Raw genomic sequence first — 17553 nt, 5'->3', positions numbered from 1 at the left:
CAAAGATGCACACAAATAGTACAGATTATAGACCCCCCCCAGCCTCACAATTCTCCTAAGAGAGTGAATAAATCAGGGAGGATGCTAGCGAAATGGAGTAATTTCGGGCTTGGCTAATCCAACCACTGAAAATAACAAAAAGGAGTGGATTCGTGTTGGGTCGTCTTCTGTACCAGCGTCGATGCCAGGCATTTATGGAAGCATTAAGTCAGTTCAGTCCCTTCAGATGAGCTTTACATCTGCAGTTTGGAGGTGGGGACATGAAGAATTTTAGCCCCTTTCCAAGATCTAAGGCTCAAATCTAGTTGAGCTCTGACACCAATTCTTGGTGTATTTCCTAATATTCCCTGATTTTCTTCGGTGCACTTTCTGCCATCCCCAGTGTCCATGCTGTTGAATTAAGGACCAAATATATTATTATTAGTGGTGATATTCTGCACGATGTCCGCAGAGTAGCCAAAGACGTCAAAGTTGGGAATGCCAAATAGAAGTAGGTGACATTCATCTGAGCAGCTAAGACAAAAGAGAAAAACCAGTCCACAGACTATTTCCAAATATGATTTGCCTTCAAACCTAATTTAGAACTAATGAAGTCTGCATCATTCATGCAATCCTAAAGTGAAACGTTGTGTAGAGTTGCCATATACGAACATGACGAACTGCCATTGAGGATCTATGAAACGCAAGGACAATTTCAAAGCTGCACTTTGAGTGGTGCTTGAGAGATCATTATGGGCCGGAAACGGCCGATCCAGGGGGGTTGTATCCATTTGGTGCCTGCATGGAAACTAAAAGCTAAAACTGCAGCCAACAACACAGTAAAAACAGACTGTGTATTCTGTTTCTATGAGCTGTATTCATCGCTGCAGACAGTCAGGTAATTCAATTATCTTTGGCCTTGGAAGTCTGTGTTGTGTGGTGTATGTGCCTTTCTCTATCAGTCCCTTCTGTCCAGTCGGTGACTCAGGGCTGGTGGAAGAAGGGAGAGCCCTGGTGTACACGTGGACCAGAGGCTGAGAAAAAGAATCTGTGTTATTTACTCTGAAAGTGATGACGATGATCTCATGGTCCAGAAAGCATTGTCCCTTGGAGCCCCCAGTAGGAATAACATGATTCACTTTTATAGCATCACATTTTATACAAACTCTTTTGTGGGTGGAGAAAAATGTCTCATCTGACATGATTGCAGAGGAAATCTTGCATTCGTTCTCTCTCTTGTCCCCTAACATCCTCGTGCCCAGCTACAAGAGCACATAAAATGTGTGGCATGCAAGATGGTAATGAGATGGCAGACTTTTCCTAACATCAGAATTTCAATAAGGATGAAATTTGCCTCCAAAAGAGGACAGTGATCTTTTCACAAACACTGTCCTTTGTCCTGAGGCACACAAAATCCCCAAATCCCTAAAATATTTCATCTGAAGATAAGATAATTTTGCTCTAGCTTAGGCTGAAAAAGAAAGAGAGGGCGAAGCCATCTATCAGATGCAGCCAGGAAAGTCCTGTTGCTTGGGGAGAAGGTAAATTAAAGGCTCCTATCTTATCTGTATTTCAATTAAAATCTTATTTTTGGTCCCCAGCAGTGCAACCCGTTGAAGTCTTTTCGAGTTTTTTAAAAAAAATACCATTTTGGTAGGTGGACGTTTAAAGAAATCTTTAATGGGCATGTTCTACATGTGATATGGGCTACTTTTCATGTGGGAGAGAAATGACATGAACACTATTTTGAAAGAGATGTGAAATTTACAAAGGTGGAAATGGCGATGGGTGCATTACCCCGGTGAATTCTTTCTAACAGAGTCTCTTTTTTCGCCGAACCCCATTTGAATGTCTGCTAACCTGCCCCCAATAGTTAAGAAATCATAGCTAAGGGGGAAGGGGAAGAAATCCAGGAAAGGGAGTTAGGAGCTATCTGAATATCTCCTTGTCAAAATCCTTTTGAAACCAAGTTCAGGTTTGGGTTTATCTCAACAAAGCAGGTGAAGAGAAAGAAACCAGTATTCCGATTTAAAGATTGTTGCCCATGTGAGTCACTTGTATTGAAACTACTTGGTGGAACCCAAAGAATGAGACCAATGGCCCCATGCTAAATCATAGACTAAATGAGGCGTCAGCAACAGATCAATCAACTCACCAGCGCGCAGGCATATAAACTACGTTCCCAAGTCAAAATAAGGCAAGTGTAAAATGTGAGTTTTAAGTCACCCAGCAAGGAAACACGTCCCATATCCATGGGTTTGTGCTGTGTGTGATGCTTGGAGGATGAGGAGGGAGAGGGGGGTGAAGAAGCATGTTCTGGAGTGAAGGGCTGCTTCTGCTGGGTAGGCTCTCTTGCTGGCTTTGCTACAGGTGACCAAGACAGGTCAGATGAAGGACTGGATATTAATTTCCCAGGCTTTGCAGGCCATGTAGTCTCTGTTGCAGCTACTCGCCTCTACTGCTGGAGTACAGAAGCAGCTGTAGACAAGATATAAATGATCAGGCATGACTGTGTTCCAGAAAAACTTTGTTTATGGACACTGACGTTTGAATTTTTTATAGGCCATAAAATATCCTTATTCTTTTTTTCCTTCCAACCCTTAAAACACATAAAATCTACTCTTCACTCACAGATCATACAAAAACCGTGGCCAGTTGGCACTAGCCTGCCAACCACTGATCAAGATGATACCTTAATGCCACCCTGAGGTAGTCAAGTTCATTGCTAAAAAAAAGTTATTTAGATGGGACATGGTCTGCATTGTGAGGGCAATGTCTAGTCCTGTTGCAATCATTAGGCTTTATGTAGGGAGAGATTGTGGCTCATTTAAGTTATTAGAGAGATCAGGAACTAATAATCTTATATGTGGTAAATTATCTCATTGAGCTGACGTTTGTCGAACACTTATCCAAAGTCAGACACTCTTCTACATATCTTTCCAAAACTTCCTTCTTCACATCAGCATAGCGGAGATAGGTATTATTTCTACCTGCATCCTGTGAATGAAAACCCAGAGGTCCAAGAAAGTTACCTAACTTGCCAGAGGGCACAGAGCAGGTGACTAGTGGATTCAGAAAACACTAACGTATGTGGGTCAGATTTAGAAATTTGCAAAGTGCTGTGTCGAAGTACAGATCTGGAACTCAAGTGTTCAATAGTCTGAAACTATATCAAGTCTCTTGCCAGCTTCAGCAACAAAACTTTCCAAAGTTTCTGAGTCTCACTTTCTTTATCCATGAAACAGAACAATCAGTGGACTTATTTTATAAGATGAGATTGAGACATAAATGAATTGATGGTTCATGACTGGTGCCCAATAAATATTGGCTAATACTTATATTGAATATATTAAATAATGGCTAACACCATGAGTTATAAATTGTCCTAAGTCTTCTCAAGCCTAGTTATTGGTGGAGCTACATTCGGGTTTTTGCTTTGAAATTACTCCATTCTGACTTCGACTTTTTTGAAGTTATTCTGTGTTTCAGAATTTGGCAAATGAGGCCATGTTCACTCCATTCCTAATCCTAAAGTTTATGGGATTGCAAGCAGTCTTGAAAATTCCTGAGGATTTTTTTTTTAGACAGCCCCTGGAACTGTCCCAGGAGTCTTCATGTCGTCTCAGCCTTCACTGGGTCTGGAAGCATCAGCAACATCAGCATTGCTTATGGAATACAGAATCAACGGGCTCCAAGGGACCTGGAGGGGAATCTCACCTGACCGCCGCCTCCGTGGGGGACAGCATGCAAATCGTCCCTGCCAGCGCTCTGTGTGCAACCAGTCCCACAAGTGTCTCACCTCAGGAAAGACCCATAGAATCAGCTCAGCAAAACTCCATCTCGAACTATGTAAACATCTCTCATTATTTTAGGCAATGAAATTCCCAAGAGGTAAAGATTTCCTTTCTCTTCTAGTAGTTCTTGATTTTAAAATCAATATCAGAACCTACCATCACACACCCCAACTGCTCCCATTCCAAAAATCTCAGAACATTTTAGCATCTCTGACACTGGGATGCACCTTAAAACCAGCGGCATCTTCCAGGGCATGTTCCCATCACTCTGTACCAAGGGACAGCCATGACACAGTGGTCATGGCCTGCATGCATGAGCACATCAAAGGACTCACGTTGCAGCTTGGAAAGCCACTAAAATAATGGTAGCCAGGAGCTAGTGGTAACCAGGAGCTAATGGTAACCAGGAGCTAATGATAATGACACAACGTCTTTTTTTTAATCTCTAGGACTCCGTTGGTTATGGGAAGTGGTGAATCAGTTCCGTTTAGCATCATTCCCAAATAGAAGCCAACAATAGGCTAATTCTCTGTAATTACAAAGCCAACTTAATTGTCCAACATCAATAACCTTGATTCTTTTGAGGATTCTTTTAAGAGATGCTGTATCACCATCACTCTTGATAGTGGGAAAAATAGTCCTATAAAAATAAAAACAACCACAGACTCTAAATGGAAAAGTGATTCAGAAAAGTTGCAACTTTTGAACCAATTTTAAGACTATTGTTACCCTGGTTTCCTTTTTATCACAAGAGGGATAGATTATGAAAATCTACTTCCACTTAAATCTAAACAAATTCTTCCTATAAGTATAAAATAAAATTTCTAAGTCATAAGGAAGCATTGTGCTGTGGTGTTTCTTTTTTCCTACTTTTTTTCTGCGTATAGTACAGCATTTGTCTCAGAATTGGGAGTCAGTCATTATGCCCTACAACAAACACTGATTAAACATCTGGTATGTTCTAATCTCTGATAAGAAAGATCTTGAAAAATCTTTTTTGAATGAATGAACTAATAATTTTTCACTTTACAAACCATAGGATGATATCCAGAAGACAAACCAGTCACCCATGGCTCATGAACTCTCGAGGTTATCTCTGTCAGACCACACCTGAGAGCATGGTCTTAGGACTGCTATCTTGTTCAAGTTAATACCTTCAAAGGCCTATTTCTGACTCAACAGGTGTGAAAACTCTCCACCTGTAGGAGTTTTGGTATTCAGATTCAAAATGTTCCAATGGCAGATATTTATCTAACCCCTCCTCTGTTCTACAGGTTGTCTAAGCTGTGAAACTTTTTTCCAGCCTATAATCTTTCTCTTTGCTCAATAATTCCAAGTTGACAGGCTCAATGTCTTTTTGGTTCTGTTTTTGGTTTTTCCCTCGGTTCACTCTTACTATAAGCTGAATGTTTATGTCTCCCCAGAGTTCTTATGCTGAAATCCTAATCCCCAATATGAAGGTAATAGAAGGTAGCACCTTTCGGAGACAATTAGGTGATTAGTGCAGCACCTTTAAGAATGAGATCAGTGCCCTATTGAAAGATAACCCAGAGAGCTTGCTTGCCTATTCCACTGGGTGAGAAGACAGCAAGAAGATGGGTATCTACCCGCCAGGAAACAGACCCTCCCCAGACACAAAATGTACCAGTGCTTTGTTCTTGGACTTCTCCGCTTCCAGAATTGGAATACATTTCTGTTGGCTATAAGCCACCTAGTCTATGGTATTCTGTATAGCAACTGGAACAGACTAAAACAATTTCCAAGAAAAACTTTCTAGGTAACATTTATTGTTGCTTCCTTCCAAACTGTGGAGACTGCTTTCCCATTAACATCCTCATAGACAACCTTCCCAGTTTCTTTTCAACTGATAACATTGACAAAGAGATGATGCATAGCTGTAGATGTCAAATATCACCAAATGCTTCTGAGTCTTTATCTTCTGGGCACAGGGTAATCTATTTCAGGAACGAAATCATGGTTCTAGCCAATGAGCTGTAAGGTGAAGAAATATAAGTCACACCCAAGTAAAGGATTTATTTGCACATGAAGACCCTTCAGTTCTCTCTAGCCTTCTGCCTTGGTAGCAAAAATGGTCAAGATGACATTTGTCCCATCGGCCCGAGTCTTGGAGTAAGGTACTAAGGAAGAAAATCCTATCAGACCCACAGCAAAAATGGAGCATGAGAAAGGAATAAAGCTTGGATGCTATTAGTTATGACTATCTGGAGATTTCTTATTACTGTAACAGAGTAGACAGATACACTTATCCAGATTGATAAGAACAGGCAATGCTTTCTGCATCCTTAAACTCTATCTCCTATTGGTTTATTATAATGACACATTAACTGTCCGTATATGTAGACTAAATCCATGCAACATTTTTGGTAAAACATCAGCCAGACATATTAAGGTCTGTATATGTATACCTGTATCTCATGGAAGATGATCTGTGTTGCCAAGTTGTATGTTAATGAACTAGTTTCTGCATTTATTACCATTGAAAAAGTAAAAGAAAACAGTCGAACAGAACTTCTACTGTTTAGTGAACAGGGCTGGAATCAGGTCATGGTGGCAGGCAATATTATAAGCAGTTGTGCTTGGAGCAGGCTTCACTTAGATTCATTCATGGTGTGGAGTCATTTCCAGATGCCAGTCGCCACTCTGTGTGCAGTAGCAACGTCTAATATTTCTAAACATATTTCGGCTCAGTGACACCTTAATGGCATACAATAACACTCGGCCTCCCTCTTAGAAAAATGGATACTCTCATTTCTCTAAACATTGGGCCTTTACCTTTAACCATTTCCATTTAAATGCAAATTTCAATCATGTCCACCTTTCTGTGTTTCAACAGGAGCATATGGAAATGGTAGCAGCTTGAATCCAAATTTCGAGAGCCTGGAAGCTATTTCCTACCAGGGTTCCAGACAAGTTTTAATGGTTCTTTTTTCCTCGTGTTCCCATGTTGCTGAGAATACTCTCAAGTGGATATTCTGCTTCCACTGGGAGGAGTGTCTGAGTCAGGAGAAGGAAAGATAACAGGGGACACAGGATGGAGTTCCGCGAATGAGCAAGTGACACTTTAAAGGACTCCAGCTTACACTCTTAAACTTGAACTCCGAGAGACAGAATTCAGGGCCCAGAAATTCCTAAAAGGCTCTGATGTATGATACCTGCCTTGAGTCTTCTTTCCTGAAGGTAGCTTCAGTTCTCAGCTTACACCTCTGTCATCTTCATCAAGACCTGAGTTAACAAGTTCACGCCCTCCTGACCCAATTGATCCTACCTTGTCAATAGACAGGATGCAGGTGTCCAGGTTAGGCTAGGCCAGAACAGCTCTCTTATCGTAGGGGCAGTGCCCTACTGTAGACAGGCCTGGTATGACCTTCAAAGTTGCCAGATTGAAGATGGGTCTACTGGTCTAAGCCCTCAGCAGGGCAAAGAGAGGAAGCTGAAAACCTCTGAAGTATCACCGAGTGCAAGAGCCAGGAACCAGTGACTTCAGAAACTTCTGAAAGTTTGTCTCTTAGAGGAAAGAACATGAATTTAGGGTCTAGATTGCCTGGGTTCAATCAGAAAATGACATTTTCCAACTGGGAGTTCATGAGCAAGCCCGTTTACTTGGGTCTCAGTGTTCACAAACAGACAAAAATAGTAGTTGCACCTCATGGGGCTGTGGTGAGGATACATGTGCAATAATTCATGCAAATAGCTTAGAACAGTGCCTGGTCCCCTGGAAGTGCCCAGGGAGAATGTTGGATAGAATAAAGTGCAGAGGAGGGGTTGTGGAGGTCACGGGAATTATGTCCTCTCTTTTGTCCCCTGGTTGCCCCAGAGATTCTATCTTGTGTTCAACAGTGAAACCCATCAAGTCACAAGCCTTTTCCTTGGGATAGGAAAGGGGGAGAAAGGAAGCCTGTTGCAATGGCTTGGTTGCCTTAAGACCTGAGAAAGGTCCTTCAAGGAAGCAGAATCACAGAGGAGAAGGAATCAGGGAAAGAAGGAAAGGAAGGAACCAGAGCCTGCAAGCCCAAGGTCAAGACTCGATCCTGGGACTTGCTATCCAGAAAGTGTATGCCACTGACATTCTGAATCGGTATTATTTTATTTAACATTCTCTTCTCTGCTGAGATGGTGGGATGTGTCTGACTATAAACATCAGAGTGACTGTAGGTTACATTCATTAAAAAATGAGGTCAAGATCAAGGAAGATGAAGCCCTGGGTAGTGCTGATTGACCATCTCTGAGGTTTGTCTTGGCTTTGGAGTTATGTCCTTGAACAAGAGTGGACCAAAATATGGGGGAACCTCAGAGGAGCATGTCTAGGGTAAGAGGGGGTGTCAGACCACATCCTGTGAGCTGTGGGGAGGATGGGTTAGCACGGAGGGTGGAGTCTCTGTACCGACTCTTGCTGGAAGATTCACCTTGCAGGATGAGACCTAGAGAGGCTGAGCTGAACGCTAAGGTGGAAGGGAGGGAAGACAAGCTTTTCCAATAATCTGGATTTTGCATCAAGATCAAAGAGGCTGTCCACCAGATGGTGAGCGCCCTTTCAACAGAGAGATGCAAAATGTTTCCTTCTTTACACGGGAGATGACTGAGGTGGACACTGGAGCTTCTCATGGGAGCAGGATTCTCAGATTGCCTCCCTGAGAGACGTTCCCTGCTTTCGTGTACCTTTGCATTAGGGACTAGTGGGGTTGCAGTGGAATGTTATTCCCTTAGCTGCCAGCAAATGGAGCTTCTTATGCTCAACACAGGCAGATGATGTATTTCCTTCCAAAGAAACACTTGAGCGCTGAGGTCAGAGTTGAAGTAAGACAATGGCAAAGTGTAGGTGACCCTGCAGCCCTGGCACTGGATAGCTCAGCAATCCCTGTCATGTATCCAGGACCTCCCTGGAGCAGCAGAAATGAATTCCACGTCATCCTATGAAGCTGGAGCAGGGAGGTGTGAAGGAGGGAACCTCAAACCCTGTGATCTGCCGTCCTACAGCCAGTGTGCTTTTCATCTAAACAAGGCACCGTAGAAGCTTTCTTAAGAGTGGACATGCTGGAAAACTCTTGCCTCAGACATGGGAATGAGCTGCAGGGGGACCCATCGGGCAGGGTGGGAGTAGTTGTGGGTGGTTTGAACATCCTGGAAAATCAATGTCCCCTTCCCATGTCTTTGCCAAGTCCTTTATTGGTTTGGAGTGGGGGGAATGAACCTCCAGCCATATGGGTTTCTTTGAAAAATGGGGACATCAACCCTTGGCCCAGGATCCTGAGAATTCAAGGAACCAAGTGATGAGAGAGAGCCTAATAGAACCTGGAACTTGTTGAGTCTTTGATGAATGTCATTTTCTGGAATTACAGTTCGTGTGTGTTCCCTAAGACATGCGGTGTATACTCGTCTCTGCAGCTCCTCGATCAGTCGGTTCTTATGAGAACTGGAGTTCAGAGAGCCTGAGCGATTTGCCCAAAGGCACACAGTTAAAAAGCGGCTGCTGTAAGGAGACCAGCTCACGTGCAGCTTGGAGACTCTGCTCCACTGATCCCGGGTGCCATTTAGAGAGCTTGCACTATGGAGCCCTCACGGCCTCGAAGGCAGTGCTTTCTGCTTGCTGGACAACATCGCCGAGACTATGTCCCCAGAGCTCCCAGCTGTTTTTCTTGAGCAGTGGGAGTGAGAATCAGAAAGGCAGCTGATTTTTTTTGGCCACAGGGTGCCGAGGGAGATGGGGGTATGCAATGCTGGGTGTCAGGAAGCCTGGATTCCAGAAAGATTAATCTATTGCAGCTCCTCCAGAGACTATTCTGTCAAACTTGTCCTTTGAACAAAAGCAGCTTGCAGTTAAGTGGGAAAGGTCACTGCCCTCCTCTGGGCCATTGCCACACACATGAGCACAGCAGGGACTCTGAGAAACTCCTGGCAAAGGGCCCTGCTTGCCTGGCCTTCATCCAGAATTTTCCAAAGATATTGGAATGTGCAGCCTCCTTTCTTCACGTAATGTCTCCAACACATCACAGAACTCACTGTGACAAATACTGCTTGATTGGGGGCGGTGTCTCATGCCTGTAATCTCAGCAATTTGGGAGGCCGAGGCAGGAGGATCGTGTGAGGCCCAGAGCTGGAGACCAGTCTGGGCAACAAAATGACACCTCATCACTACAAAAAAAAATTAACTGGGTGTGGTGGCGTGCACCTATAGTCCTAGAGTCCTAGCTATTTGAGACACTGAGGAGGAGGATCACTTGGACCCAGGAGTTCGAGGTTATGGTGGAATCATGATTGTGCCACTGCACTCTAGCCTGGATGACAGAGTAAAACCCTGTCTTAAAAACTAACTAACTAACTAACTAAATATTCATTCGATAGGATTTTAGCCTCTGTTGAATCTCTACTTGCTGCCAGGCACTGAGTTGGACTCCGGGAATGTTGACAAACACCCTGTGTCAGAAGAGCTTTTTGTTTACAGGAAGAGGCCAACACATAAGCACACCTTCAAACGTAAGACAATAAGTGCTTTGAGGTCACCAGACAGGGGATATCTGAACCATGTGGAGAAGGGTTTCCCAGAAAAGGTTCTAGGTAAGCTGGGGTCCAGAACACATATGAGAGCTGGAGAGGTGATAGAAAAAGACTGAGGAAGAGATTTTTTGAGTTGATTTCTTTGTTTCTCTCTCGGTGTGCCATTTGTGATCATTTGATCTATGAATGTTCTTAGCTGTGTCTCCTGAAACCAAAGAACGTTTTCCTGGAATCTTCACGAAACATTTATTCTTTTGGTCTGAATTTGACGGGTGACTCTGAAATAACCTGAGATCCTTTTTCTCATCAGTGCCACAGCAAGACTGTCCAAGACCACGGAGTCAAAAAAGACAGGGAACATCCCCACTGGCCTCCCACCCACTTCACATCTGGAATAATCCATCATGTTGACCTTAGAATGACAAAAGCCGTGTATCGTCACAGAAAGTGCCATGGGCCAGAAGTTTGAAGTATTTGCTTAAGGCAGTGGCTCAAGCCTATAATCCCAGCACTTTGGGAGACCAAGGTGAGGGAATTGCCTGAGCCCACGGGTTCAAGAACAGCCTGGGCAATTTGGTAAGACCTCACCACAATAAATCAATAAGTAAAATAGCTGGGTGTGGTAGCATGTGTCTGTAGTTCTGGCTACTTGGTAGGCTGAGGCAGAAGGATTGCCTGAGCCCAGAGGGCACTGCTGGGGTGGCCGTGAGCATGCCACTGCACTCCAGCCTGGGCAATGGAGTGAGACTCCAACTCAACAAATAAATAAACAAAGTCTTGACTCAACTTTGTTGGGATCTAGTATGATAAATACAAATCTGCACAATGGGCTTTGCGATAACTGTTTTAGGAAGTCTTTGGATGTACCCTGTGGCACTTAACCTTACCAGCATAGGTATCCAAGCATCTCAGGTATTTTAGATTTCTGCCCACACCCGACTCCAGCCTCTGCCTCCTGGAAATGTAGTGGTCTTCCCTATAAAATGAGGGCGAGCGGATCTGTTGACAAGAAAGCAGTAAACATCAGGACAGGACACTGTGTAGACACAAGAGCGAATGTGTGAGGGCACTTTGTAGACACAAGAGCGAATGGGAGATGCAATTCTGTCTTTCTCTTGAACCAGGAAGATTTTAGGGACCTCACCACTAAGCTCTGATCAGTGGCTCCATACTCTAGAAAGACCTAGAAGATGCTTTGTTTAGAACCAGTGTGCAAAAGGAACTTACACCTATTAAGTGGGACAGATATCAAGAAGTCACTGCCTAACTACCCCTAAGGGCAAAACCTGCCATCTGAATGTCACCCTGGTCAAACCAAGCAACTGAATGTGGAGTGAACAGGAGCCCTGAGCCTGGATGAAACGTGGGCCGAACCATGTCCTTGGAACCGATGATGACCTGGAAAACACTCGGGGGTGGCCAGTTTCCTCAGAGGCTGTTACGGGTGAGTGTTTTGGTCAGAAGCTCCTGACGGGGCCTTGTGTTAGACTAGGAAGCGTTTTGGATTTTGCCTTGTAGAGTGTTACTGAGTGTTGCGCGCACTTGTGAAAGCAGAAGGAAAGAGGGTGACAGTGAAGACCACGAAGCAGCCCGATGACCACAGAGTCGCAAAACAGAGCAAAAGAGAGGAGCCCTCACCTGGATGTGGGTCCGCCATGAGGCTATAAAGTTCTTCAGAGCAAGCAGTGGCTCTGATTCAGACAGCCTGGCACGGGGACTCGAGTTACGCACTTCGTCTGTGCTTATTCCAGAAATGACTGGATCGATGCATGGATGAATGAATGAATTTGTGTACGTGCCCGGAAACATACTTCTTTTCTTCTCCTCTCTTGTCTTCATCGTCATGGTCCTGCCAGCTCTTTCCTATTCCTGTGATGCTGATTCCTGATGCCTACCACCGGCTGGTGCCATCTTGCCATTGGGCACCAGCACTGATGTCCAAGAGATGTCCTTGATACGACCAGATAATTCAGTCTACTACACCACCTCGGCTCATGCCCAATACCACTCAACTCTCTCGAAATTAGTGCCCGTTGGGTTTGTTTGGTATTTATTGTCTGTTTCCCCACCCTTCGCTGGAACATTGACAGCATGAAAGCTGGGGGGTACGGTGAGCCCTCACCTTTCGGTTTGCCCAGAGATGAGGGCGGTGCCTGACACATTATGGGTGTTTTGGAACTATTCGCAGGATTTACAAACAACTCCACATCAACCTTACCTAGCTACACTTTGCAAAGCACAGAGATCATCCCCGGCTCTGCTTCTTTATAAACATGATCGCAGGTCCTTGTGTTTCTTCTGTAAGGTAGATGTGATGAATCACATCTTGTGGATTAGCAACCGCAAAACACACACACACACACATGCGCACGCATTCTCCTGTCAGGAGAAGGCTTCTGCGGATTCCAGATAGTCCCCGGAGGTGGAATGGTCAAGGTCCAAACTTTATGGACTGGACCCATTTGGCCAAGAACCCAAGGTTTAGGGGACAGGCAGGACCATTGTTTAAGGTTGTCCCCCTCCAGGGCCAGCCTCTGCTTCTCAGGGTCAGAAATATGCACCGCACGATGGGGCTCGCTCCCAGAGGACAGCGTGCTAACCAGAGTCAGATGTTACAGCTACAAGAGACAGGCCAGTCCCTGTACGTTTGGGAGAACTTAAAAGAATTCTGGTAGAGCCATAAATCTTCAACCGGAGCCTTTTATCAGCCTCTAATTTATCATGGTCTCTTAATTACTTTGACTGGGGAAGTCGTAATCCATATGTATTGGAAATTTGGTCGGCACAGGCCTGTTTTTTATGATGAGAGTAGTTCTTGACACATGTGATTTAACTTAGTGTGATTCCACTTGGTGGTGACTTGCTCTTACGTCCCTCTTTTTTTTTTGAGTTGGAGTCTCACTCTGTCGCCCAGACTGGAGGGCAGTGGCCGCTCCCGGCCACCGCAGCCTTGGCCTGGTGGGCTCTGGCGATCCTTCTGCCTCAGCCTTCCGAGTAGCCAGAATTACAGGCATGCGCCACCACGCCCGGCTGATTTTTTGATTTTTGTTGTAAAGATGAGGTCTCGCTGCCCAGGCGGGTCTCGAACCCGCGGGCTCAGGCAATTCACTCACCTCAGCCTCCCAAAGGCGCGGGATGACAGGCTGAGCCACTGAACCCGGCTCACGTCCCTCTTTTTTTTACTGGCCACACGCGTTCACCCAGCAGACAGTCTCAGACCGTCTCTATGCGACCATGTCTTGCACTTGCCCGTAGAGAGTCAGGGAGAGAAGAACATTCTATTCTCGAGAGCCTCAATACGGAATGAAGAAAATAGACAGACAGACAACTATCCTTGAGTGTCATAAATATCATGCATGGGGTGTCGTGTGGCCCCCAAGAAAAGGCACATGACTAAACCCAGGGTATCAGAGAAGGCTACTACCTGGAAGAGGCAATGCGTGTCCTGAGATTCAAAAGCCTTCAGAAAAGCAAGGACTGTGCAAAGGCCCAAAGGAAGACAATAGATACCATGAAACTCTGGAGAACTAAAATTAGCTAGGCGTGGCTAAAGCTATAGCAGATGGCGTTGTAGGCATGTTTTGGGGGCCTGGCGTATCCCAGGACATCTGCTCCAAGCTCCAGAAACAGTCGGAGGGCCTGTGCACACCCTGCGTTTGGTTGGCTGATGGACCGTCTCCACCTAATGTGGTCAAAACAGAACTCCTGACTTCCTCTCACGGCTGTCCTTTTCTCCCAAGCCTGCCTCACCTCAGCCCTCTCCATCTTAGTCCATGGCTTCACTGCGTGCCCATTTGATCAGGGCTCACATATGGAAGTCTAATGTGCTTCCTTTCTTCCCTTAAACTCCCTCCTCTGGTCCTTTGATGAATATTCCGGGTCATGCCTTTAAAACATAACCCCGAGTTTGGGCATGTGTCACCGACTCACTCTATAATCCTTTTCTAAGCCTCCGTCTGCCTCTGCCAGCTTTCTGTATGTGACTTTTATATAGGACTCTAGACTCTATACCAGCAGGGCTGGTATCTCAGTCATAACAGTGTCCCCAGCTCTGATCACACCTGTGTGGGTACACGTGTCTACTTGTGCACGTCGGAGACTACATAGAAGTCGTCAAGATTTGGGCGACCTTCAGTCCTTCGTAATACATGCTTGGTAAAGGCAGAGTAAACAGGGTGGATGGCAAACCCTTCTGATAGGGGGGAGGCCCACACACCTAGGCATTAAGAAAGCCCTGTGCACCAGACCCTCCCCCCCGTACAAAAAAACAGATGGTTCCGGGACACGAGACGTGGTTTCTGACCCCATGTAGCTTTGACCTAGTGGCCAAGGCAGGATGGTGGGTGGACATGCGTGACAGAGTGGGAAGGGGCTCTGATGAGGGTGGTGGAGGGGTCCTGGAGGACTCAGCTCAGGGGCACCGGATATGGCTTGGATGGGGTGAATCAGATACAATAGAGAAGGTTTGGGGGCCAGGAGACATAGTGGTGGCAGAGGCCTGGGAGAAGACTGCAGTGACCATTTTGTTTTATTTTTTGTTTTAAATTCAGGAGGTACATGCAGATTTGTTACATGAGCATCTTGTGTGATGGTGAAGTTTGGGCTTCTACCCAAACAGTGAACATGGTACCCAATAGATCGCTTCTCAATCTTTGCCCCCTCTGTCCCTCTCTTGCAGAAGACCCCGGAGTCTTTTGCTCTCACTTCATATTCCCTGTGTCTCCTTAGTGAGGATGCTTTCTGTGCCAGAGCAAGCATCCATCACCCCTTCTCAATCTCCCTTTATATGATCCAAAGTGTCCCCTAATGAGCAGTATATTTTATGGCCATCCTATTCCTATTCCTGGGAGCATATTACTGCTCCCAAGGCACCCACCAGAATCTCAGGAGGTGCTTTGTGCTGCTGCACCACAGCTGAAGTGGGGTCCCTTGGTTTGAAAGAACTCCCCAAGTAATTCTAAGGGCATCCCCACTTTCTTGGAAACTGCCATTCCCTTGCCTGGGGTCACGCGTGCACACTGAGTAGCTGCTGTGTGCCATACATTGGCTAAACACTTCCAGGGACAACAGCCCTGGGACCCAAGAGCTCATCTCTCTGTGCATATGGAGAAGGAGGACTTAGGTTGCTTGTTCATGTCGTGCTTTTTTCTTTGTTTTATTTTACCGTTTTTGTTCTGCTTGTTGTTAGCTCTCTTCCTCTTCCAAATGGGCTGCTGAAGGAAATTTCAAGTCTATGGAACTCAGTCCAGTTTTGGTCACCAACCACAACCTGACTCATGGCACCACCTTCATATACCTTGCCAGTTTCAAGGATGGCATTTGCTCATTTCAGGTCAGGAGAGAAGAAACTTGGAATTTGTTCTGCCTTACTGACTCCCCATTCAAGCTAGTGGAAAATCTGACCCTAAGGGAAGTTTCTCAAGACATAGGAATCCGCTTTAGGACCTCAATGCTGTGTCTCCATCCTGCTTTGAAGCCTTCAGGATCTATTAACCACCGCTGACTCATTCATCCACCACTATGAAACGTGCACCTGTCGAACCTATATAGCAAGCACCCTTGTGCTTGATTGAGTGTCCACCAAGAGTCAGGCACTTGGCCCATAACCTTATGAAGCAGGCCATGTTAGTCCATGTTACATATAAGGACAGTGAGGTACAGAAGGTGCAGTGACTTGTCCTAGGAGGCTATAGCAAGTATGGTGGGGAATTAAGACATTACGGCCAGGCCTATGTTCTTTTTTTCACATCAGGCTAATTCCATATCTCCATTCGAGGGAAGAGCACTGAATAACCAGGAAAGAAAAAACCCTGGGCTTAAAATATTTACAGTCAGAAGGGAAAAGTAAAATGCCTTCCTAGAAGAGGTGGTCAGACAGGCAAAGGTAAGATGGTGGTGTTCTCTTGGGTTGTTTTGGAGATGAACATGTTACCTATTTGGCTAGAGTTCTACATATGTGTACTCTGTGCATGTGTGTGTGTGTGTGTGTGTGTGTGTGTGTGTGTGTGTGTGAGAGAGAGAGAGAGAGAGAGAGATCAACTGTATATATGTGCATGTCTATACATGTGTGTACATGAGTGCATGAAGGGGCGTAAGTTTTAGAAAAGTAAGTTGTAATTTGATCTTGTGAAAATTAAGCACCATGGCAAGAAGCCTGTGTTTTTCTCTATTTTTAGTAGGAAGCCAGTGATGATTTCTGACCCAAAAACGTGTTTAGGATGTGAAACTACCAGAAAGGTGACTGTGTTCACAACTGATTCTTCATTCTAGCGTTAATTGGGGGTTTGGTTGGTTGGCCTTGTATAGGCAAATCTAGGCAGTTGGTAGCATTCATTTATTCAGTCAGCAAATATTTGGTGAATACCTACTTCATGTCAGATACTGGTTCATTTCAATACTAACAACTGCAATCTAAAAGGGAAGATATTTGTGTGAATAGAGCATTGAAAAATAGTGTTTTAGAGTTGACAAACATGGGCTATTATGAGCAAGCAGGTAAAGTTTCCAGGCAAACCTGGAGATTCACTGTAAAGGTCTTTGAAAAGTTGTTTCATGGGCTGAATCTCACAGTATAACCAGGAGTTAGCCAAGGAATGTGGGGAATGGACCAGAGGGGGAAACTGGGGAAAGAAAACCCTGGGACAGAGTATAAATTGGGGTGATGGTAGAGATATTTACTGATCACTGAACTGTCATGTGCTCCTCTATAGGGAAGCAAGACCATGTGACCACTTCTAGCCAATAGGCTGTGAGCAGAATTGCTGTGTGTCTGTTAGAGTCCCTAGCATTTATGAGCTGCTGTGGAAATCTCAGCCCTCTTTCTCCTGCTATCGCAATCATGGAGGCCACATGTTGAAAGCAAAGTAGCTTGGATCACTGAGTCACTGAATGGAGGAGAGTTTCCCTGGAGAGTTTGTGCATAAGACTTTGTGTTAAGCCATGCAGATGCTGCAGTTAACTTATGATTGGAGCCTAGTATACTCTGTCCTAACCTGTATAGGGGCGCTGGGATCCTAACCAGTTTGGCATTGACAGAGCAGCCAGAGGAAGGAGTAGCCTGAAAACACCCTACCTAAGCTCCAGCTTCTTGAACCCACCTCTTCCTGACTGATGCTAGAATTCCCTCTCCATCCTTCCTGTTTGGAAGACATGGTGCATTGGGCATTCAATAAAGTGCTTTCAGCAAAACTGAGGAAGTGCAGCACTGACTTCCTCTTCCCTTTCTCTCTCGTCTTACCCTACAGATCTTAGTCAGACCAAGAGCTGA

This window comes from Carlito syrichta, unplaced genomic scaffold (assembly GCF_000164805.1).
Source record: "Carlito syrichta isolate Samal-C Ts95f unplaced genomic scaffold, Tarsius_syrichta-2.0.1 Scaffold309275, whole genome shotgun sequence".
Classification (NCBI taxonomy): domain Eukaryota; kingdom Metazoa; phylum Chordata; class Mammalia; order Primates; family Tarsiidae; genus Carlito; species Carlito syrichta.
This window is presented reverse-complemented; position numbering follows the sequence as displayed.